We start from the raw sequence: 23,620 nt of genomic DNA, 5'->3' as shown, positions 1-23,620 counted from the left end.
CGGGATTTCGTTTGCCGAATCATTGAATATGTTGCGGAAAGCCTATGGCGAATGTGCTTTATAAAAATATGGGTCTGAAAGTGGAATAAGGCTTTTGCAGAGGACCAAGATTCGCCCCGGTTTGGTCGCCCATCAACGTCTTCAACGGATGAAAACGTCGACAAGATCAAGGAAATGGTGCTGGAAAACCATCATTTAAGTTTGAGAGATGTAGCTCGTGACCTTAGCGTGTCTCACGAATCAATTCGCAACATTTTACAACATCAATTGGGCATGAGACACGTGGTTGCTCGACTAGTTCCAAGAGAGTAGAATTTTTTTCAAAAATTTCATCGGAAGAAGCTGGCTTTATACATGCTTGAGCAAGTGAATTCGGACCCAACGTATATCCAGCGCATCATAACAGATGATGAGACGGGTACATGAGTTTGACCTGCAAACCAGTCAACAGGTCGCTGTATGGCGCTGTCCACATGAGCCGAAACCCAAAAAACCACGTCAAAGTCGGTCAAAAGGGAAATCATGCTACTGGTTTTCTTTGATTATCATGGTGCTGTGCACTCGGAATTCATTCCAAATGGTTCTACGGCAAGTAAAGAATATTATTTGGAAGTTATGAGACGTTTGAGAGAGAATGTGCGTAGGGAACGGTCCAATTTGTGGAGGGAAAACTCATGGATCCTGCCCCATGATAAAGCACCGTCTCACAAGGCTTATATTGTGAACACTGTTTTGATCAAGAACTCGACAAATATCTTCGAATAACCACCGAATTCACCGGCTTAAGCCCCCTTTGACCTTTTCCCATTTCGACAAAACTTAAATTGCCACTCCGCGAACGCCGCTTTGAGTCGATAGAGGTCATTAAGGAGAATTCGCTGAAGGAGCTGAAAAAGATCTCCTCAAACACGTTTAAAAGGTGTTTTGATGGCTAGACTAATCGTTGGCATATGTGTATTGCTTCGAATGGAGTCTATATTTTGAAGGTGACGAAATAAATTGTGATGATTAAGCAATTATTTCGAGTTTTATTGAACAATTCCCGGTACTTTTTTGACAGAATGTATTCATATAGGAATAAAAGGATCAAATAACAGGTGGTATTGGTGAATGGATTGCGCTATCGAGAGATGATTAACGATTTTTTATAGCCTCAATTGGATGGTATTGATCTGGACAATGTTTATTTTCAACAAGACGGCGCTGCGTGCCACACAAGCAACGAAACCATTGATCTTTTACGGGAAAAGTTTCCGGACCGTGTTATCTCTCGAAGAGGTCCGCCGAGTATCTTGTAATTTAACACCTTGAGTTTTTTTTTCCTTGGAGCCACGTGAAAGAGAAGGTCTACGCCAACAGCCCAGGGTCGATAGGGTCGATTCAAGACCTCAAAGATGGAATTCGTGAGGCTATCGAGGCCATAGGGCATCCACTTTGCAATTCGGTTATGGAAAGTTTCATGAAAAGGACATTGTCCTGTAACCGTGGTCGTGGTGGTCATTTGCTTGATGTTATTTTCCACTATACCTTCATCTTTATAATGAAATAAACATCCGATAATTTATATTAAAATATAGAATTTTTTTTTGCAAATAAGAAAACCCTCTATTTATTTGTTTCTTCATTCCTTCATTAAAAAAGTTGCAAAGAGTTTGCATGCTTTTTTAATTTTTTTTACCAAAAGGGTAGAAGCAGTGCGGTCCAACGTTGATTTTCGACACAAAAGCTGCTCTAAAACTGAAACGCATCGCGCGTAATATCATGCCTCTGACTCTTCATGAACGTTTCAAGCGACCCTCGTATATGTGCATACGCGTTGAAAAATTTATACATATTCGTTTTTTTATTTCTGCGCCAAAAAAAAACATATTTTCGCAAAATACAGTGAAAGTATTTGTTTATCTTCACTTCGGCTATTACTTCGCAAAATTTCGATTTTCATTACTCTTTGCCTAAATAAAACATACGCTGAGTTCTAGAAATTGTGCGGCGCATTTACCTGTTAAAAAAAAATATACTATAATATATTAAAAATTTTGCATGGGATTCACGATCAGTTTTTTTGTGTTTTTTCAATGAATTTCATTCACAATTTCGCTCTATTTACAATGTGTACATATATATGTGTGTGTATGTATATTTTCGCATAGTTTTCTTGCGCTTTTCGGCAAGCGCACACACAGCTGGGAACAGTTTTTTTTTCTGTATACAGTCAAATAAATTAGTCTGTTGTATATTTACATAGTACATTCGTTCACACACACACATACTTATGCATGCACCTACATATCTACATACATCGGCATATAAGGTGTGTGTGTGTCAACATATTTGCCTCGTTGGTCTTTAAATCACTTTTAGTATTAATTAAAATGTCTCACATACTTCCGGTGACTTTCCTTAATGGCGGCGTGTGCGCTGCTCTTCCTGTCTTCTGCATCCACACTGGATTTATATAGCTTTTGTATGAGCTTTGAAGAATTTTTTGAATTCGCAAGCTACACACTCTCGTAGGCACTCGAATATTTAGTCGATTATGGGCTAGTGTGTAGGTATAAAAAGTGTATGCTTTTAAGTTTATTTACTTCGTAGGCGAGTACACGCATACACTGCGCTTTGCTGATTATTATATAAATGCGCTTTCGACAGATTTGTAAGTTTATCGGCTATTGGAATTCCGAGAAAGTTTTTCACGCTCTTCACACCACCGCACGCGTACATAGTATAAACAAATTATTCAGAATTTTTTGGCGAAAATTATTTTGCGTTTTTCCTTTAGCAAAACTTGGTGGAAATTTTTTAATACCAAACACATTTGTATGTATATATTCTATATAAAAAGTCCGCGGTGTGTACGATATACACCTAAAAATGCTAAACTTATTTGCAGCTCGCTACATTTCATACTCGCAGCTCGAAATACATAAGCTACCGTTCACGCTACTTATGCTCGCGCTACTTCTGCTTCCACTCGTCTATTTGTCTATTTCGATTTTCCACTTTTCCCACAATTAGAGAGCTGCGCGCAATGATTGCATGATTTGAAAAATGCTCTCGTTTGGGTTTGCACACACACACACACTGGCACAATCCTCCGTCTCTTTGGCCGGCACAGTTCCACCACAATTCCACATTTCCACACTTTACCTACTGCATTGAATTGTTCACGTCCGAGCGTTCGCTTTCACGTCTATTTGTTCCTAATTGGAGCAACGTTTTATCCAAACTGTGTGCTGCTAGCACTCGGGTCCGGCCAACCAGCCTGCTAAAGCAACAGCTTTCTTCCTGCGACAAACGCCCTCGGATGCTACTCAAAAATGCTCAGATCAGTAGTGCTCGTTGTGCTCGTACTCGTCGCCGCAGCAACGCTCACGCCCGCTATACGCCTGCGCCTGCAGCGCGGATCTGTTGCCGGCGATCTCCTATGTACTTACGCCCCGCATGACTCTGCTGCCAACTAGTCACATATACACATGTAAGTATATTTATGTGAGCATACTTTTCGTTACAATGGCAGCCAGCACTTACGCTCATTCTGCAGCGAATCGCACTCGTCAATTACACTCAATTTGAATACATTTCAACAGCGAAAATTTCTGAAATTAAACGAAATAAACTATCCCTGCTGCTGTCATATAGCACGCATGTGTGTACATACATATGTATGCATACGTGTCTGGCTGTTTCTGTTTTATTTCAGTTCGGCAGCGATCTCTCTTAATTGTTCTTTTTTTATTTTTTTTTGCTTTGCAAGCCGCAAACCCATATGTTGCATGCATGTTGTTAGTCTATTGGCCTGTCATTGTGCCCGTCGACCGATCTGCCGGTCTGCCACTCCAGCTTTCTGTCGTTTGACAGTTCCACTCTTTGTTTGTTTGTAGGTAGAATTTTGCGCTTATTCGCGGGCCATTGAACACACTCAGCACGCACACCCCTCACATAAATATGGGATCGCGTCGCTTAAAAGATTGCTAAAACAGTAGCAGCAGCGACAGCAGATGCAACGACAGCAGCAGATAATACGATTATAACAACAAAACTATTTACTAAAATAAGATCGCATTTGCTATAATACACAGATGTATGCATGAATGTGTGCACATGATTGCTGACTTTTAGTGACTCTTTAAGTACACCCAAACCCATTATCAACCCAGTGCTACAGGCTGCACGCTCACATCGAACGACAGACAAGGGCAAATATTGTTTCAAGTTGTCTACCGCGCACTAATTTATTTCTACAAACATACATTTGTATGCTTTGGTGTACGTAAATACACACATATGCACATATGCTCACTCTATGATCGTAGTTTATGGTAAATATCTCCCTAAAACAAACGGTTTGCACAAACTTCGCTTATTCAAGGTTGGTCTTCGAATCAGGTTTGTGAACCTAAAATGTCAGTAACTGTACATGAACCATTCTAGTTGTTTGTCCCCCATCAAAACTGTTGCTACTTCAAGACAGAAAGTTCGTCGTCATATTTATTCAGCGCCGACGTTTGAGATAGTTGAGTTGGTTTACGAGTAACTACAATGCGGCTGGGAGGTATCTGTTTAGTTTGAATGCCTTTCTAAGCACTATTTGGTTGTAACAGCTATCGCAGTTCGATGACATCTCTTTGATAGATATTAAATAGAAAATCTGAAATTTACTGAATTGAGTAAAATTTCACTCGAAGACCTTCTAAAAGTAAATAGAATCCGCAACGAATGTGTGGGATCAGTGAATATTCACAATTTCACAAATTTTTTTAATATTTAAAGTGAGTATTATCGTCCGTGCGCCTCACAAAGGTTACAATTTTTCTTTAAATGTTGGCTTCGTAAGATTATGCGGATAGCCTGGCCCGAGGTTATAAGCAATTTTGGCCTCTGAGATGCGATCAAACAAGCACCTATACACATCGAAATCCAGCGTCACAAGTAGAAATGGATCGTTCATACAAACCCAAAAACATAATACATAAGTGCACCACCAGATTGCAACCCTCAATAATTCGGCGGCGAGGGAGATCAGCCAGCACGTGGAGGCAACGAGTTGAAGCTGAAGCGAAAAATACAAGGCCATTCTGGAGCTAAGTTAAGTTCTTAGCGTTAAATAAACCAAATTATAATTTGTTTACTGAGGCGCTTAGGGACCACGGGGAAAAATCTTATTGCAGCCAAGATCCGCACACGCCTCTGTGTAGCGAAAACCGTGTGTCTAACTATTTACATACACATCGAAAAGCGGAAATCGCAGTAGATAGCCCGAAAATTCGCTACTCGGCTCTCAATTCTACTCTAAGGCTGCTAAGTATTGCTCGTAAGAATGCATGATCCGTGGGGTCACACCTGTCGCTCTCTGCAAACCGTCACCGAGGAAGAAATCTGATTACGTTGAGCCCGAAAAGGCGATTGGAACGACAAGGATTGTCGCGCTGCCGCCGAAAGAAAGTACGCTGCTTTAGGATCATGCTGTGATCGGGCACAACCCGATCCGTGTGTGATCGAAACCAGGAATTGAGAAAGTAAGAGAGACGCATTGCGCCCAAAAGGAAACGAGAGGCCGAAATATGTGAGTATGAAAAGCTTGAGATCCTGGCCGATAGGAAAAACGCCCGAAATTTTCACCAGAGAGATTGGCGGCCAACAAAAGGCTTTAAGAGCAGGGCGTTTTTGCTTCGTCTAGAACATACTTAAGTCATGGAGTGAACACTTCTCGAACTTGATGAATAGTGCCAACAGTGGATGACACAGAGAAAGTACAGATTCCAATCCACCTTTCGCTGTTAACGGGACCCACTATGATGAGATGCGAATTAGCGGCTAAAGAGCAAAAAAGTCACGGGAGTCGACGGACTGCTGGCTATAAGATTAATCTTGCGTTTGGTCCTTAAGCATAAGACTTTTACATAAATCCTTTTTTATACCTTTTTAAATATTTTTTTAGACACGCCTTCCCAGTGAGACAAGGTAAAATGAAATATGGCCACCATTGTGGCCCTATACTCCTCTCTGGAACTCTAGAAATTTATGATGATGATGATGATGGCTGTCATTCCTCTGGCGTACGAGTTAGATCTCAACTTTTAGGTCTCTTTCGTTATAAAATTAGCCACAGAGCATATTTATAAAGTCCTTGTAGTCGGTAACAAAACATCCTGTATAATATAGTAAAGCTAGTAATTTGTGTTATTTTTAAATAAATTTGTATATTTTGGAGTTAACTACTGGAAAGGGCCATTCCTACTCATTTAGACAATCAGGTATGTGCCAACTAATGGCAGACCTACTCTTAACGAAAAAGAGTTCACTTTGGCATCTCGAGCGTGCAAAGTGAACGTAATGTGGGCCATATGTTGAACAGACGCTGGCTATTCATTTGATCATTTGTTGTTGCTGCACAAATACATGTATGTATGCGTACTAAGTAGGTGCATACGTAAATACACGCATGTGGAAATGTGCATTTGCGAGTGCACGAGAAAATATTAGTTAAGTAGCACGCACATATGCAAATGTATATATGTATGTGTGTATGTTAGGGATTGATGCCAAGCACTTTCGATTTTGTCTTGCGGTTGGCCTTCTAAAGGTGCAGTCAGACACAACAAGGATGGTATTCTAAAATCTTTTCATTAGGTCGCATTCATTTCTGCCTCATCATCATCATCTTCATTCACCAGCATTACAGCTCGGGGTGAAATCTAGCTTCCTCAACGATCTTCTTCCGACGATCTTTTAACTCGGTCAAGAGCTTCCACCTTCCAGTTTTTTACCTTTAATCTCTTAAGGTCTTCGGTGATGTTTTGTAGCCATGCCAGTTTGGATCTGCCTTTGCCTCTCACGATGATTGGATGATAGTTTATTGTTTTTTGTTGGTTTCTGCCTGTTTACAAATTTTGTTGTTTATTCTAGACTAACACCTCGTTCAAGTTTCAAATACTCCCTAAGGAGCAAGATTTTTTAAAATTATTAATTTTTTTTAATTATTATTATAATTTTTTTTTATATCTTTTTAAGTTACTTTTTTTTAATTTATTTTTTTTATGTGTAATTTTATATTACTTCCTAACGGTATCTTAAGATTATAATTATCATATATAAATAATTAAAGAAGTTATCATTATTTGAAGACAACACTGTAAAGGAATTCAGCAAGCCTTTTTTAACTTCTTTCGCATTTTCCTAAGTTCTATGTTCAATTTCGAGCAGCAAATTTGAATTCTAAAAATTTTTTTTAAACTTTTGAAGTTTCTTAAATTCTCTGGGCTGTGCGTATTCAATAAAATCAGCTTTCATAATGCAATCAGAGCTTAGACAGGAAGAGGTTTTTAGAATAAACCATTCATTCATTGACCACATTAGACCTTGGTGAAAAGATTTTTAAAGGTGTGCTATTTAGCTGATCGTTATTCGGCTCTGGGCGAATTTGACAGAATCAGCTGATGAGCTGACGTCACTTGGGATGTGCAACAAAATTTGGCATGTGTTAGTGTTATATGAGAAACGACTGATTGGACGAGTGCATGAATAATTGTAAAATGATCGTGCACGATTCGGCTTAGTCTCCCAAGTGGCGTTGCAGCCGAAGTTCCCTTCCCCGTTTCCTATTTCAGCATAGTTGAAGAGCAAACCTGGTAAATCTATGATCTTTGTCCGAGTTATCGTTGGACAGTCCATTAAATGGAAGACTCCGCTTTACCTTGCCTTTATAGACATTCAAAAAGCGTTCGTAACTGTACACCCTCGAAATTTATTCAACGGATCTCGTCTATGCAGACAACGACTGTCTACTATCTCCCAACTTCCTTGACATGGCAGCGAAGATCCAAGCAGTGCAAGAAGCAGCTAAGAAAGCCGGTGCGAATATTCGAAAAAACGCAACAAATTTTCAATGGATTTGATCTAGAAGAAGTGCAAGCTTTGTGCTACTTAGGCAGCGATGATATCAAAAACCGAATAAAAAGGATATGGCAATATTTGGCCCCCCGAATATTTATTTCCAATGTCGTCTTTACTCTACGGGTGCAAAATGCGACGACAGCTGACACAAGCTGATGACAAATCTTTGTAAACGGATGCCTATAAAAAGTCCGCAGAATATTCTGTAGAAATACTATATCGAATGCTGACTCATGGGCCACAACCCAGCAGAAGCCAATACTATTAGGGCGTTTGACTGCGACCTCCAAGAAAGCCGCAGACGAGGACGACCAGCAAACATCTGGAGTCAGATACATGCGCAATGCGGCTTAGCTGAAATGCAGTTAAGAGATTGGCGTAAAACAGACACGAATGAGAGAAATTCGTTGTGGCTGTATATTTCACACTGGAACTCTAGGAACTTATGATAAAGATTGGCACTTGCTGGTCATTCAAAATTTTGGGGTTCTTATACTTTTTTGCTTATTTTTTTCTTTTTGCAGAAAGTCGGTTACTACAAAAGTAGGAAAACAAATATCTCACCAATAATATAAGAAACACTCAGTGAAAGGGTGGAAAGATCAGTATTTCTGCTGATCCCTAGTATGTGTATGCTGCCTTTGAAAAACCGGCGCACTTTCTCGTTTAAAAAAAAAAACAGTCATAAATATTATATTCGGGGGAAAAAATCCATTATTTGCTCGGCAGATGGATGTACTGATCTATATTTCTCAAAGTATCGATTAAGCAATTTAAAGTTTATGCTCGTTACCATGGTGACACTTCACACAAAAAAAAATTCTTTTGCTTTTTTTGTTTGTTTCATTGAGTTGCGAGTTACAGGGTGTTAACACTGGAAGTCAACAAAGAGAAAATTCGGTACATTTTACAGTTTTTCTTTGCTAAAGGCGGTAATCCAATCCAGGCAGCTGAAATTGTGAATGGTGTTTATGGTGTCTAATTACATGCAATTTTTGTTTCGTCGATTCAGTTGAGGCATTTTTGATGCTAACGAACTGAAATAATCGAATTTTACCGGTCATTTAGTTGTCATAGCATCGCCCAGGCGCTTAAGATCGACCATAAAACAGTTTTAACCACTTGCGAAAAAACTTTGCGCAAAAATAATGGATTTCTTTTTCCCCAAACTAGAATATATGTATATATATAACTGGGGCGGACACCCTTTTTGGGTATTTGGCCGCGCTCCTCCTCCTATTTGTGGTGTGCGTCTTGATGTTGTTCCACAAATGGAGGGACCTACAGTTTCAAGCCGACTCCGAATGGCAAATATTTTCATGAGGAGCTTTTTCATGGCAGAAATACATTCGGAGGTTTGCCATTGCCTGCCGAGGCTCGACCGCTATTAGAAAAATGTTTTTCTGATGTTTCACCGAGACTCGAACCCTCGTTCTCTCTGAATTCCGAATGGTAGTCACCCACAAACCCATTCGACTACGGCGACCGCCTAGAATATCATCTCGAAAATATGTATCGTAGTATAAATTTTCTACGCCACGCTCAGATTTTTACATCTTAAATGAGACAAATTTTCTTATACTCTTCGTATCGTAACCCTTTCTGCACAATCCGTGTCTCTTCTAGTAGTACATTAAAGATATTCTTAGCAAATGAAAGGTAACAAAACATCCGAACACCCACTCGTGATTTAGTTTACAAAAGGCGCTGTGAGAAGGCCTTGGTCAACACAGTGCGAACAGCCCATGGAAAGTAAAATTTGATTTTCAAAAAGTGCTTTCCAAAGTGTGTTTGCTTGTGCAACTACTTTCTTTCCGAACATCTTTAGTTTGAAGGGATTGCTGAAAGCACCACTTTCCACGCCTGGTTGCACCGTAAAGTGTGATGAACGCACTGTACTTGAGAATTTTGTGTTTTTCTTTCGCGTTTTGTCATTTTTTGTACTAAAAAAATTTTTGCATGCAATAACATTTTTATACTTTAAGGTGGATTTTTATTGAATTTCATAAACTTCACACAATTTTGAAATGGAAAATGCGCTCGACTATCGACTACTTACCATTTTGATATAAACAATTCTATTTATATAAATGAATGTATGAATGTATGTGTGTATTTCCATTTATTTATAGGCTGTATTTATTTTGTAAAGCCTCATTTTCATTGTAATAGTATTTTTCACTTCCGATCACATTAATTTGTACCAAAAATATATATAATATTTTTTTAATATCACTTCTACAAGTACTCAAAATTCTTGCCTCTATTTCTCGATTTTATCTATTCAAAACTGTGTCGAAAAATTCACTTATTAACTTGAATATCCGGTCCGAGCGCTGAAAACTCAGGCTGAGGAAGCTCGAAAATCGCTTATTGCAACGGAACACTTCTTCACCGCGGCGAGTACAATTCTACATAGAATCTGATTGAGCACTGATCGCGATTTCAAATGAGACTTTTTTTTTGTTTTTTTAATTTTTTCTACTCAAATAGCGAATTCAGAGTTCAGTGGAGCAACAAAATTTAAATGGATTTGAGTGCAACCGGTGCGTCGCGCAACATTTAACGATGTTTATTTATAAAATTGTTTATTGTTGATGAGAGCACGCACGCCAACATATACATATGTGTGTGCGTCTACTTCCACGAGCCGTGCAGTGAGATGCAGAGGGTGAGCGGCAGCGTATAAATTTATAGAATGGCTGCGGCAGCAACTCAAATAGCGTAATGAAAATTTTCTTGCCATTCAATTGATGCCGCAACTAAGTAGATTTGTTTGAGAATATGCACAGGGTTTTCCAATAAGGATGAAAAACGCTTAGTATAATAACAAGAGGCAACAAGTCTGATCCGTTTTGCTAATTAAACCCAGGTAGGAAGCTTCACCACGCAGAGAACCAGATAGAAGCAATTAGAAACAATTTGTGTTTCTATTTTTATTAATACATAAGTTCCAAGTTGGAATCAAAAAATATGTATCCACGCCAAAATTTTCACTCCACCCCAACTCAGGCTCACGTAGCGAATTTCCAGATCTAGAAGTAGTCACTAGGTATTTGTTGGTCTCCCACGTCTACGGCTACCAGAAGAGTTCCAGTCAATGGTAGTTCTTGGTCTAAGTCCCTGCTTCCTCCGCGTAGGACGTGGCCAATCCAGCGCCATTTTTTTTGTGAAAAATCGGTGGTAAATACTGCTCTAGCGAAGCGTTCGATTACTTATTACATGTACTACGTCCGTTCATAAACCGACCGAAGCGTCTATTAGGAAGCAGATTTGCTATGCAAAAAATAAAACAAAATAAAAAATATTATAAAAATGTTAAAAAAATTCCATACCAAAATTCTCTGCACTGAGTAAATCTCAAATTATTATTATTATTTTTTAATTTTTCAGTTTTCTTATTATACTCAAGCCTTTAAGTAAACCAATTTTCAGAAAAAATTTAATCATGGAATTGCCATTAGATCTCATTAGGGGCCTTCACACAAAGCTCGTTGCCTCGTTTCTTGGTTGGCAATTTGATCAGTAGTTGCCTAAATAATAGTCAGCTGTTTGACAGTTGGCATTTGATGGTCAGGCGCGAAGTGTAAGTTTAAAACATCGAAAAGTGAAAAAAAGGTAAGTAAGTAATTTTTGCAGTCAAAAGTCTATTGGATTGATTAATAATTTTTTTTTCACTACATATCGATATTTAGAGTTTTTTGTTTAAAATTGTATTTGTAAAGAATCAAATTGCTATAAATCAACTGGTGCAAAGAGCATTACCAAAGTAACAGAAATGAGTAAAAAAAGTTACTAATATTGTAGCAAAATACATTTGTCGAACTTTCAACTAACAAACCTCTGAAGTAACGAAATTGGTGTGATGTATAACTGTAAGTCTCTCCATTTGTGGAACCAAATCAAGATGCACACCTCAAATAGGAGGAGGACCTCAACTAAACACCCAAAAAGGGAGTAAGCGCCAAATGTACAAGGTGAAGGCCAAAATTAATAAGACTGAGCTAAAATAGAGACGACAGAAGCTGTTCCAATAACTACGAGTTGATTTATTCAAAATAGTCTCCTCTGGCCTAGGTACACTGTTTTGCGTGACCTAAAAGTTTTTCGAAAGAGTGTTTCAGGTCATTGGCCGGAATGCCCTCCAGAATGTCGGCGCAAGCCTTTTGGACGGCCTCTACGGAAGCCAAACGTTTTTCTTTCATGGCCAAATGCGATTTATCGAATAAGCAGAAGTCACAGGAAGCCATATCAGGCGAATACGGTGAGTGATTGATGGTTAAAATGCGATTTCTAGTCAAAAAATCAGTCCGTAGAGTGGATCGATGAGATGGTGCATTATCATGCAATAAGCGCCAGTTTCCTCCTTCGCGGTATTCAGGGCGAATTCGACGAATGCGATGCAACAAACGCTACAAGATAGAATAGAAACGCCAAGATAGAAAATTGCATTGGCAATCGTAAAAACAAATGAGCATCGACTTGATTTTTGACTTCTCCAAACCTAATTTTTTGGGTGGTGGCTCGACTGCGGCTTTCCATTCGGTACTTTGACGCTTAGTTTCAGGTTCATGTTGGAAACACCACGTTTCATCACCAGTTACAATGTTCTAAAGGAAGTACTCGCGTTCTCTCGCCTCATTAATGAGGTCTTTCAAATGTTGAATTCTGAGCAATTTTCGGTCCTTAGTTAACTTGTGCAGAATGAAACGTGTACAGACTTTTCGTAAGCCCAAATGAACAGTTAAAATGCGATAAAATATTTTTATGACGCCAGTCTGGTTTATTTTGGACTTCATCTTATATATATATTATATAAGTATATGTGCAACGTACTCACGCACGATTATTCAGTAATTACTCTGTGTGCTCAACATCAGATCATTTACACTCTCTCAGCGAATTTGAAGGCATCAGCTGATTAGCTGACATCACATGGGTCGCAGTTTGTTTACAAAAAAACTGAGATTGTGTTGGTGATATAGGCAAAAATCAACACAGTTCTTACTCATGTTGCTTCGTTGTCTTCAGAACAACAACTGATTGCACGAGTGTATGAATACATGTGAAATGAGCGAGCAGAATTCGGCTGCCGAATCCCCGCTGACGTGGCAGCCAAAGTTACTAGCACAATTTTGCTTCGGATGGCCAAACCTTGCACCTGTAGCCCTATCGGCTGAATGAAACTTTAATCGCTAAGCAAAATATTGGTTTTTTTAATTTGGTTCGTTAAGCGGGCTGTTCGTTAGGGCGGATCCACTGTATTATTATTTTTGTGTTTTAAGGTTTTGAGCATTACAAGTAACGAGTTGAAGAAACAAAAGTTGTCCTGTATCAATTCTCTCTTAATAATACTCATTTAGTGCTTCTAAGCATATGTAATTTTTGGCCGCTCCTTTCCAGTGCTGTCAACATAATTTTTTTATGCCAGTTGCTTCATTTATTCGCCACTAATTACGCTTAGCGAATCGAAGGCGCCATTAAAATGTGTAGAGTTTACTGCTTATGAGTAAAATATGTTATAATTATAAACACTTTAATATTTATCAACTCTTGCTCTTCTTCTCAGTATCACAGTCCTTGGTAAACCATTGCTTCATTCACAACCTTACGCCATCTGTATCTATCTAAGGCTATCTCTCCTTACAGCGCCGCACGTTTAGCTTTTAACGAGCCTACGAGCCATCTCTTTCTGGGGCGTCCTCTTCTTCGGTCTCCAACAGGACCTAATTCAACTACCTTTCGAGTTGTTCTCTCCTTGGGCATTCTAAACACGTGTCCGAGCCATCTTATCCTCTGAGATTTTAAAAATCTTATAACAGTTTCGTTTTTGCCAATAGTTCCAGCTCATTTCGATTCCCACATCTTCATTTATTGATCCTATGAAATGGATTCTCTCGCTGTAACATTTATTGATTCTTTGAGATGGGTACTCCCTGCAACATATGCAAAGCCTTTAAGAAGTTAAGAATTTGGATTAACCCCACAACATTTATTGTCGCGATAATTAAGGATAACATTTATTGCAGCAAAATTAACACATGATACCCCATCTGTTGGGTTCGTGACATATTCATATTTCAGCATTTATTTGTTCATAAGAAAGAACAAATCTTTGGGCTATTTAGTTGTGGGGTGTAAATTTATTTGACTGATGTGGGGTATAAAATAATTTGTCTTGGCATTAACCCATCCACTCAAACCAATTTTCAAAGATCAAATTCACATTCTCTGGTTGTATCCGATGGACGTCTTGCCTGATCTTCGTTTCAAGGGTGTGAATAATTTTTGGACCATCCATATAACAACGGTATTTAACAAAAACCAAAAGAAGGCTTACGTACCGTGATCCCAGGGATTAATTGATAGAATTACTGAATGAAGTGAGTTAAGGATGGATTTTTTGACAGGCAGGCAGGTCCTGCTAACTCCTACTAAAGTTTCTCCAACTTCATGTCATATCCGGGAAACATGATATTGAGTATCTGCCACTTTTTTTAGCATGAGGTAACTGTTAATATGTAAATCAAAAATGTTAGAATATCCGTAAAGGGTATTTCCAAAGGAGCGTTTAGATGTAGTTTAAAATTACAAAAAAAAAAAAGTGCATGTAGCGTAGTACACATAACAGAACTGAAACTTTTAGGACAGACAAAGAAAGAGGGAGAGACCCGAGGGAGAATGAGAGAGAGAGTGAGAGAGAGAGAGAGAAAGAATATATATCTAAATAAATTCACAACATTTGCAGAGCATACAAATAGACAAAATTTACAAAAAACGGAGAAGGGTCGACCGGTGTAGGTAAACGCCGGACACAAACCGTGGCAACAACGCGCACTACTCCGAGCGCTTATCACCCGCACAAGCACAGCGATTCCAGGACTGCAGCAACGGCACAAATTACCGCAAGGCAATACCAAGAAATCCGACGCCGGAATGAATAGCATTTTATATTTAGTATGCACAAGCACTAGCCAGAAAACAAAAATAAGCACCAAAAACGCCAAAAATATTGGGACCAAAAAACGCCCCAAAAAGTAGGCACCAAGGAAATATAACGCCGAAAAGTAAGCACCAAAATATATTTCCTACAAATTTGCACCAAAAAGTAGGCAGTGTTATTTCTCACTAGAAATTAGCAACCACGAGGAAAAACTCAGGACAAATAGCCTAAAGTGTATCTAAGATATATATTTATGAGGTATAGCTCTCTCTCTCCTTTTCCTCTACGTTATATCTTTTTTCTCTCTCGCAGAACGAAAGTGCCCAAATTCTGCATAGCCTTGAAATTTTACTCTCCATTCTCGCTCGTCCGTCGACGCCTAAGAAGTTTCACTTTAAAAATTTAGATTCTTTTAGGTTTCACTTTCTTTTTCAAAATACGGCTCTTCACAATTATACATATGTGAAAAATCACATCATTTAAATGCCCATCAATGAGTATGTCTAAATCTGCCAAAACGTCAATTCATGAGTGCCCAATTGTTGAGAACGACGAGATATCGATGATGTAGGTTATTCAGCAACTTTCTGGTGCTATAGCAGTAATATTCTCAACAGAACATCCAGTTTTGGACTGACAGTCTTTTTTCTATGCTCGAGAGAACCTTCCAATTCTTTCTTGAAATTTTTTCTCCAACCTTCGAATTGTCTACTCATTCGCGCGATTATTTCCACACAAAAAATCACGAATTTTGCGATATGTTGTTCGTAAGGATCGACCATTTCCATAATAAGTTTCAATAATTTTAACGCGTTGTTCTATCCTCTAAAATTGTACATCTGTCGACTTGACAAATATCACAGATAATATAAAAGAGGTGCCATCTAGGAACTATTCTAAGCACTACTGACACCTGGAGCCCCTTTTGAAAAATCCTTTATATCTACATAAACAACGAACTATTCACAGTCCTTATCGGAAACCCCTTTGAAAACATGTTTACGTACATATGTGTATGTATGCGTGTTCATACACATCCTACAAAGTAAGCACAAAATCAGAAACAGAAGAAAAAAATTTCGCGAACAAAAACATCGATAATTACAGCAAAAACAGCACAGCACTTAATTGTAGCACGCGGCGAAATCGCATAGTCGACATGGATGAGAATTGATCGGCTGGTGGTGGAGTCGGGAATGAGAGCAAATGTGATTTTCAATATCGATAATAGTGAATAAAATTTGTACTTTATTTCAATGCTTACGCTGACAGGGGGTAAAGTGGTGGCATGTAATTAGACTAACATGCATATACATACATACATACACATAGTTTTTGTAATTGATCTTTGGCGATGCGTGCCTGTGCAAAGCGATAGGGATATGCACACAAAAATTAAAGATATTTCATGCTCTCAGCATGCCAAATTATATAAAATAGTTTCTTTTAAAAATTTTAGTTACCTCTACATGCACATATATACACGTACTCGTATATGTATGTACACATATGTATATGCATATTTATTTTCTCTCAAAATTGTGTGTAGGAATTTAAATAAATAAAAACTATTAACTATTTTAATCAAAGCAAAATGTATTACATTTAGTTTTTATTCAAATTGGCGACCCTCTCTAACCATGTTGCATGTGTGGCACTCTCTGGCTCATTCCAACCCCTACGGAATAATATTCGTCCACATGTGTGTATGCAGCTCTTCTAATCACAGAAATTAATCTACGGTGGCAAACATTGATTCCAAAAATCAAAAAAACAAAAATCGTTGTTGTGTCAAGAGCGTTTAACCTTCTACATTTGAGTGTACCGAAGACAACAGGGAGCTGCGCAATGCACTAAATGACAGAGGCGCAGCTGTTGGGCTCACAAAAAGGAGGTAAAAATGCAAACTTTTACATTTGGAAAAAAAAATCATTACTAATAACAAAAATTATTTCAAACGAACTTAAATATGCTTTTAGAGTCATATGCTGCGTTAATTACAATAATGATAGAAACAAATTACGGCCATCAGCGAACGCGTGACGTCACATAATTAAGTTGTACACTGTTGCCAACTCTTTGCTTTTCGCAATCTGTTTATTGCTCTTTTTACCCAACATACGATAAGTTTTAAGTTTGGTGTGTTTTTCTTTTTTCAATTTAAATAGCTTTAACAAAACAGTAAATTTTAAAAAATTTATATTACAGGGTCCCGCCCTCCAAATGTAACCAACTTCAGACCGCTCGCGCAGCTGGTGCACGGGCATCAGCTGTCTGTGAGTTGGCTAAATGACGGTCCAGAGTATTTTTTACAAGCTCGCGAAAGCATTTTGTCGAGAGTAAATACGAAAAAAGAAAATCAGTAATGAATTCCAACCGTAATAGTGCGATTGCATTATATTTGGTTGGAATATCACAACCAGCGATTGTTCGTGAGCTCGAGCACCTTAAAGTAAATAAAGTTATTGTTTATCACACCATTATTACAATGATACTGGTAGCATCGCGAAACGTCTTGGAGGTGCTTATCAAAAGACTACAACGTCAAGTGAAATGGTTCAAAAAGTGAAGAAGTGACTTGTGCGAAATCCCCGACGAAGTGCCAATCAAATGGCGAAAGAACTGAAAATATCTGACGGTAGCATCTAGCGCATACTGAAAAATGATCTCAAAGTCGAGCCTTACAAGATCCAAAGGTGTATGATCTCACACCAAAGCAGCAACAAGTCAGACTTGAGAGAAGGAGTTGCTTCGCTTGGCCGAAAACGGTCAATTTTCAAACATTTTGTTTTCTGACGAAAAAATTTTTCAAATTGAGCAATTCGTAAACTCCCAAAACGATAGGGTTTATTTGACCGATCGCTTAAACGATAATTTGAGCAATCGATTGGCCACCACCGCAGATGGGCGCGCTCCAATCGTTTTCATCGAGCCTGGCGTCCAGGTAATGCGAAATATTATCGGAAAAGTATTCTGGAGGTTGCTTTGAAACCATGGGCAGACAATCATTTTGGTGGCAGACAATGGACATTGCAATAGAACTCCGCACCATCGCAAAAAGCTTGAGTGAAGAAGAATGGCTTAAACACAACGTTCCGAACTTCATAACGTCCACGCAATGGCTCTCAAATTCACCAGACGCGAATCCGATGGATTACTCTCTTTGAGCCATTATGGAGAGGAAGGTCCGAACTAAAAGGTTCACCCGTCTCGAGGCGTTGAAAAAAGTCATTGTCCGCGAGTGGGCCAAAATACCTGCAAATCACATTCGGGCAGCTTGCGATTCGTTTCTGGACCGTCGTAAGGCCAGAGTCAAGGCAAAAGGAGGTCATGTCGAGCAAAAGTAAATTAATCCTTAATTTTGTATTTTCCATATTTTTTCACGCATTTTTTACTTTGAATTGAATAAAAGTAGTTTTCCAGCCTAAATTTATGCCCTTTTTAATTGGTTACACTTCGAGTGCCGGACCCTCTATTAAGAAAAAAAGACTAACAATTACTTTTCTCGCATTTAAGCTTATGCCGAGATGATTTCAGTGCTATTGAAAATTTCGTAATTCTTATAAAATTTGATATTTTGAAATTTGGTGTTTGCTAATTTAATTTTTTGCTTCTTTTGAGGATATGCAAGAATATTGGATCTACTTCTCTTAACTCTTTTTAACATTTAAAGCTTTTTTTATATATTAAAAAAAAACTTTGAATTTACTGAATACTAATTAAAGCTAGAGAAATGCATTCAGAGTAGAAATAAGAAAATAAAAAGTTAAAAAAAAGACCAGATAATACTAAAGAAACCATAACGACCTTTTTGAAAAACTGACCTTATTTTGTTTTTTTTTTTTATCGACCTTTTTTTAAAGAAATTCTTTTCACATAAGTTTTAAATACAAGGAAGGATTTTTCAATTTTAAGTATGTAGAGTGTTAAAAGAGCGAATTTTAAGTAATATAGCTCAAAAATTGTGCTGATTTTTGAAAATTTATTTTTGCTGATAGCGTTGCGTGTTTTCTCTCATATTATATAAAAAAATATGTTGATCATTCATTGGATGGAGAAACTGCACAAGACTGCTAATAGAAAAAATTGCCAAAAATCAGCACGGTTTTGGTGACATTTAACAGTTGCACTTTTATATCAAAATGCAGTGGATATAACAGAACTCCTTAAATTTGTCTTTCTCTTGTGCTAATGCTTTGCATAGCCATTTTGGGTGGCTGTTATACCTACAATCATTCTCTTCAATCTTTTTTTAACAACACAAGCAGGTAAAATTTATTTTTGGGATTTTCCATAAAAAAGTGTGGCTTATCCTATTTGGATCAAATATGTTTGTTCAATAACTTTAGTGCTTTTTGAAATAAATTTCATAATTTCGCGATTGAAGAAACTCCAATTATTGAAAAACTTGGCCAGCTTATTTTCACAGGCGCCACATCAAGCAAATTACGTAAAAGCTTGAAAAGGTGATAATCGCTTTGCGGTAGGTCTGGGCTGTAGGGTTTGGGATTTAAGTGGACGGTGTGGTCTACCACTATAAGTTCTGGGCTTGATCTTTAATACCACCATTAACATCGAAGCTGAATCTTGAAGTTATATGTGCAGAGATCTAAAATTGTTGAAATTTATTTAATAAAAGGACTCACTCGTATTACTAAAGCAAAAAAAGAGTAATATTATATTATCGTTAATTAAAATGGCTTTAAAATAATTTTTGTTTTTTGTGTTTTTTTTGTGACCTCTAATTTGATATCCCTTTATATAAATGAGGCTATATAAGCTTTTTTCTCACTTTCTAAGTCACTTTCCTTCCATTCTAAAGGTCACGACTTAGCTCGTCTGGTTCTTAGCTCTCCTGTCATTCGGTGGTATAGCTAACCAGAGAATTATCGAAAATCAATCTGAATCATACGCATTCCCAGCAGCTGTTTGCAACCAGCTTTGAGACGTAACTGCCAAACGTTATTTGCTAAACTACAGCCCTACGCAAGTGATATTGTAACTTTCTAACCTGAGATAGAAAATAAATCTTTTTTGTGCACCAAAATGTTCTGAAAAGAGAAATTGGTTGAAAATGGAAGAAACCCATATGCCCATCTGCCACTGAACGTTAATATTCAAAAATGTTGAAAGTGATGTTTCAGTAAGTTTTAAACAAATTTTTCTTAAATTTAGAATCAAGTACTGATATCTTATTTTTGGTAACGAGGATGTGGCAACAAAATGGTGCGGAAGCGCTCGTTGGATTCTGGAAGAATCACCACTTAAACCAACCAACTGATATCTTTAAGTAATGATATATCAAGTACTAATACTTTTAGTTAAACAAATTATTTAATTAATAAAGAATTCGATCCAAGAAATTCTTTTTGGTAGCGTTTTTTATTTAAAAAAATTCCCCCAAATTCAATGGCCATCCAATATACAAAGTGTCGCAAAATTTTTTGGACAAAATTAATAATAATAATTTCATAAAAGACATTTTTTTAGGTAGACTTTTTTATTAAAAAGAATGTTTCTACATGTTATGTTGTTATTTCTAAAGAAATGCGTACTTACAAGATGGCGCAAAATTAATCATCCAATTTTATTTTTGAATATTTTTTTTACTAAATAGAAAAACAAATTATTTTGAGTGACGGAATTCTGTCTTTTGACCTTTACGCGTTCCTTTGCTAGTCTGCTTGCCTACTGTCTAGTTCGCAAGTGTCAAATATGATTGACTTACAGAACCACTTACAAAAAATACAAATCTTCCAATAGAGAGAATAAATTTGTATAATTCATATATTCTTCTAAGGAATAACAGCTAACTAAATGTGATAAAATTATGTTTCACATCGAGAGGGTGCCAAGTTTCGTATTTTTGTTTAATCTTCTTATTATAACGCATAACCCCCCTACACACGCGCCATTGTTTGTTAATCTCATAGCATTGCCCATCTTTTAGTATCCTCTGCTTACGCTTTCGCACATATGGCGTAGAAAATGTTTTGCAACAATAAATAGCAGGCATAATCTGTGAAGAGTGAACGGTACTGAGGAGATGTTAATTCTGTTGATCAGCAATGCGGTAACGGGGTTGTAGTAGTGCGCGTTCATTCACATTTTTCTCCGACACGGGTGCTCTTCACTCAATTGGAAAGTGAAAATGATTTGAGTGATAAAACATTTTCGACTGGAAGGGAATTTTTCGCTACAATTTTTTATTTGTGGTTTTAAATTCTCTCATAGTGCTTTGAGCAGAGTAAGCTGGGTAAGTTAACCCGTAGGGGTTAATGAGGAATCTGTTATATTATATTATATTTTATGATTCCTCATATTTTCATTAAACATTTTTAAATAAAATATTTTTTTCGTTCTTTGAAGGCACCTTATTTGGCAAAAGAGGTCCATCCAAATGCTACAAAATGTACCTGAAATTATCTATACTTCTAGCCGTTGCTTTAAAAAAATTTTAAAATTCTGTTTCTCGATTTCTCTAATGAAGATTTTTGTAAAATTAAATGCATTCTGCCTTAAATGTTCGAATTATTTTTAACAAAAAAACAAAACAAAATAGCGCCACCTGAGAAATATAAATTTTTACATGCTGCTTTTTAAACAACATCCAGGCGTCTCTTTTGAAATACCCTTAATATAAAGGGTGGTTAAATTTCAAGGCCCGATGTTGAATGTGAACCACACCTAAGCGTCAACGACACCGATGGACTTCTTTCTTTGGGGTTATTTGAAAGAAAAGGTGTTCGTCGATAAGCCAGCAATAATTCAAGAGCTAATGGATGAGATAATTCGGCACATTAACGACATAGAACCTCAATTATGCCTCAGCGTCAACGAAAATTTGGACCATCGGATGGAGGTGTGCCGTCTTAATCACCCTTTATGCGTGCGTTAAATTTGGCGCACAGAAAAATGCTATATCAGCAGGCGTGGCATGCGAAAACAGCCCAGTTAAGGAGAGAGGGTTGAGATGATTCCACCTCATCCTCTTCGCAACTGACGCGAAAAGGACTCGAAGTAACGTCGGGTCACACAGTATCTATACTATGCGGCCAATGTCCTTTAAGGACACCTACCTGAGAGCTGATATTTTGTTAACCGCAGAAGTCACTTGAGCGCGCAGGTAGTCAATGGGGTCCCAATTCTCTCGTTTTGCGGGGTAATTACCTCGCAGGTTCCTTGTCTAAGCAGTCCGACCTCGCCTACAAAACAAACCTTTGGTTGTTTAATTTTTTAGCAATTTTAAGTTTTACAATATCTTCGGAAAGAATTTCGTCTGTTTTAGTAAAGCGAAAATAGTTTGAATGTTTGGAAAATTCGCAATTAACCTGAAATTTGTAGAACTTTATTTTATAACTGCCACTTTCAAAGGTGTTTTTTTACATAAAAATGGGTGAACTACTCAACAAACTCAAGAACTGCTCGCCCACATCTATGACCCCTACTTGGCCACTTAACACGTTCATTTTCACTGCAGCATGGAGTTGCTGAGCAGAGATCCCAGAACTTACTTGAACAGCTGGTTTGACGATGTATGTATTCGTCGGTCGAGCTTTATGTTGTTTTATTTGTTTTTTTTTTAATACTAGGTGCGTAACTAAGTTCTCGCCGTTTTTTAATGAAAATATAACTTTATTCGGAAAAAATGGTTAAAAGTTAATCATTGAAAGTATTGCCCATCGCTAGCTACTACTTTTTCCCATCTTTCTGAGGCTATCCACGGATCAAGCCATTTTTTGATGTCTTCATATGAATGGAACTGCTGGTCAGCTAGACCATGTGCCATCGATCGGAACAGGTGATAGTCGGATGGCACAATATCTAGAGAATATGGCGGTTGGGGTAGGATTTCCCATTTTACTGTTTCCAGGTAGGTTTTAACGGATTTGGCAACGTGAGGCCGAGCGTTGTCATGCTGTAAAACCACTTTTTCATGCCTCTCCGCGTGTGGCGGCCACTTCTCGCGCAGTGCTCGGCTCAATCGCATCAATTGAAGTCGATACCGATTCCCAGTGATGGTTTCGCTTGGTTTTAACAGTTCATAGTAAATAACACCAGCTTGGTCCCACCAAATACATAGCATAACCTTCGCAGCGTGAATTTTCGGCCGAGGCGACGACGTAGAAGCATGACCGGGCACCCATAACTTTCTTTTCTTTGGATTGCTCTAATGAATCCATTTTTCATCACCCGTCACTATGCGACGAAGAAAACCCTTCCTTTTTTGCCCCTAGGGCAGTTGTTTACGGACGAAAAAACGACGTTCAACATCCCTTGGTTTTAACTCAAGTCCCCTGTTTCTGAGTCATTCCCAAAGCATGCAATCGCTTGGAAATGGATTGGCGGGTAACTCCTAATACTGAAGCAAACTCTTCTTGCGTTTGACACGGATCCTCATTGAGCAATGCCAATGCAGCGTCTTTGGAGGTTTTTGGACTTCCTTCACGCGGACGGTCGACAACTTTAAAATCACCGTTTTTGAAGCAACGGAACCAATCTCGGCACGTTGTTTCACTTAAAGCAGCATCTCCATAAACTTTTTGTAGCTCTCGTTGCGCTTCAGCCGTCGTTTTTTTCGAAGGAAAGAGGAAAATCAACTCTTCCCGCAAATGACGATTACTCGGCACAAAATCCGACATTTTCACAAAACCAAAAGTATATAAAATCACTAATGTGTCGAAGAAGTTTGCTTACCATATGTCTAAGCTTGGTTTATGACGTTATGTTAGAATCGACTAGAATAAATGAAACTCTTTTGGCTAATAAAAAATATTTCGAAAA

At 38.0% G+C, this 23,620-nt stretch overlaps 1 protein-coding gene across 2 annotated transcripts in view; it reads right to left on the bottom strand.

The window, feature by feature from the left end:
• Window positions 1-10,265, bottom strand: part of LOC129250281 (fibroblast growth factor receptor homolog 1) — a 30,688-nt gene extending 20,423 nt beyond the window's left edge. The window contains exon 1 of one of the 2 annotated variants that reach the window (XM_054889924.1): window positions 9,953-10,265. The gene's annotated coding sequence lies outside the window, so the exon portion shown is untranslated. Of the gene's footprint in view, window positions 1-2,385; window positions 3,210-9,952 lie in introns of those variants that run through there. The other variant, XM_054889919.1, reaches the window with a different exon arrangement.
• Window positions 10,266-23,620: the final 13,355 nt, after the last annotated feature.

The sequence above is a fragment of the Anastrepha obliqua genome, chromosome 1 (assembly GCF_027943255.1).
Source record: "Anastrepha obliqua isolate idAnaObli1 chromosome 1, idAnaObli1_1.0, whole genome shotgun sequence".
NCBI classification, from domain to species: domain Eukaryota; kingdom Metazoa; phylum Arthropoda; class Insecta; order Diptera; family Tephritidae; genus Anastrepha; species Anastrepha obliqua.
Note: the sequence above shows the minus strand (reverse complement) of the source record. Positions and strands in the feature narration are given on the sequence as shown.